This window comes from Triticum dicoccoides, chromosome 4A (genome assembly GCF_002162155.2).
Source record: "Triticum dicoccoides isolate Atlit2015 ecotype Zavitan chromosome 4A, WEW_v2.0, whole genome shotgun sequence".
Classification (NCBI taxonomy): Eukaryota; Viridiplantae; Streptophyta; class Magnoliopsida; order Poales; family Poaceae; genus Triticum; species Triticum dicoccoides.
Window position 1 is genome coordinate 60,779,083 of NC_041386.1, and position 2,404 is coordinate 60,781,486.

Here is a 2,404-nt window from a genome sequence, read left to right on the forward strand (position 1 = left end):
ATTTCCACGTTATAGTTTTCGCCTCCGCCAATCGTATTTTTGTTCCCTAGTTTGTCCAAATTATTCAGCTAACCTGGACTCGTTGATTCTAATAATGTTGTCCACAGCTACTGGATTCTAAACAACGGAATACCAAGGGCCAATTGAAGGCAGTGTTGGAACATACCCCTCTGGTATCTTAAACGTCTTCCATTCACCGCATTGTTGGTTGACTTTGCATCTGCATTGTTCTGCCTTGTTTTCTCTCATGTCCTTTTCATGCGGTAAGATATTGACTTTTGTATGGCATGGATGATCGTCATTTGATGGACACATTTTTTGACAAACTCGTTGTGTTTTAACCACATTGCCCCCCTGTTTTGATGTCTTCTGCATGTCTCCAACCATTGGAGGTTAAGGCAGGTGACATTTTCGCCGATTTCAAGGTACGTGTGTACTTGAAGAAGGATTCTTGTGCAGGGATCCTTAGAATGTTTAACTTTCATTCTTCCTTTTTCTTTTCAGGATCAAATCTTTTTGCCGGCCAGATGGTTCAATATCTTAATTTTATTCTGAATTTTTGATATCATGCTCTCTCGGTAACTCCTTTGTATGCCCTGCTGCATATTTTCTTATTTTATCTTCACTATAGTATGCAACAAACCAACGACCGTTATATAGGGGTAGTCCAAGTGCAACCCTTGAGGGTTGAGGTGCGACAGACGATCTCACCATGATGTCCCTTTAGGCTCATAAAAGTCATGCCAGTGTGTCCCATTTGTTCCCCCAAGAACCGACTGGCCGGTTTACGTTTCTTAACTTGTTTCCAAGAACTCAATTTGTAGTTTGGTACCCATTTTTCTGTGAAGAATCTTGCATCTCCGTCGCATCACCGGCTTGTACTATTGTTCACGGAATCTATTCTCAGCACAATGGAAGTATAAAAACTCTCTTGTAGTACTACACTGGATGGAAAAAATTATGTTTTATGGAAGAAAGGTCAACCAAGATACTCATTATCATGTACTATCTCTCGCATCAAGACCATGTAAACATAACCATCATTCAACGTGTCCATTGTTTCTCAACTCTTCCATCCTGATCAATTAATGAGAAAACTATGAGCCTTTCAACAACTTCCGCTGTCATCTTTTGAAAAATATGATAAAAGAACATGTTTGTACTCTTCCGTTCAACCTGTGATACTGTCATGGGGCGTCACAGATGCCCCGACTTGTTAGATTACCGCGCATCTGGTACATGTTACCTCAACTACATTTCGGTGTGGCCCTTCGGTTAAAAAAAATGAAGTAGTAAGTACTCCCTTCGGCACAAGTTGTACTAGAGCCACGACAATTAATTTGGATCGGTGGAAGTATATACCATTTGCTTCAGTACAACTAATTAGTCATGTAGAATGTTTTGAATAAGAGAATGAAAAAAACTAGTCCAACCGGAGAGGGCCCAATGAAAAGTTAATTGATTAAAGTACATAACAAACATGAGATACCATAATTCAGATTTCGCACCTGGTCGGCAAGGAAACACCACCAAGTCCTGACAAACCCATTTCTCGGTGTTTAGAAGGAGAGAGCATGTCTCATAGAGTGGTTCAGAGACTCGTGTTCAAGGTTGGATCATTCATAGAGTGGTTGAGAAATATGAGCACCCACCCTCATGAGAGTAATTTGTGTATGTATATATATATATGACTGAATTTCGCCGAGAAAGCGTCAGGGATACTATATCGATTCAGCACAACTTTGGATCATTTGTTGTGAAATCACAACTTGTGTGCTAATGATTTGCACGACACCCGAAATCATCATATGATGTCAAAACTAACTGGTCCGGCCCCTAGAGAAAAATGCAAGAAAATTGCAAATGAGCTAAAACTTTCTCAAAATAGTCATCAAGTATTTATGATTTTCTGGTAACTTTGAATTACCAATCAGATTTGGGGAAAATAATCTTCAAAAGGACGATTCTATTTTGAATTACCAATCAGACAAAAATTCAGCTTATTTTCTGGTAACTTTCGATCCAAATCGTCACGTGACCATCATTTTTCAGACAAAATTCAGTCCAAATCGTCACGTGACCTGACAAGTATAGGTCCGGGTTAGTTTTACATCAAATGATGGTTTTGGGTGGGTGTCAATCAAGGCAGATAGTATTCTTCAGTGGGAGACGACGTCCCCGTCGACGGTGAGGTGTCTATGATGACTTTGTTGATCTCAAGATCCGTCAACTCGGTGTCACAAAGGTGCTCACAAGGGTAGGATGTTTGTGTTGCTTTCAAAGGGTTGAGTCTGTGTGAGCGCATGTGGTTTTACAGCAAAAACCCCATAAATTATGGGAAATTGACATAAGCTCTCCCAGATTTTTTTCTTTTCCAGGAAAGTTCTCCTAGAGTTTTTTTTTT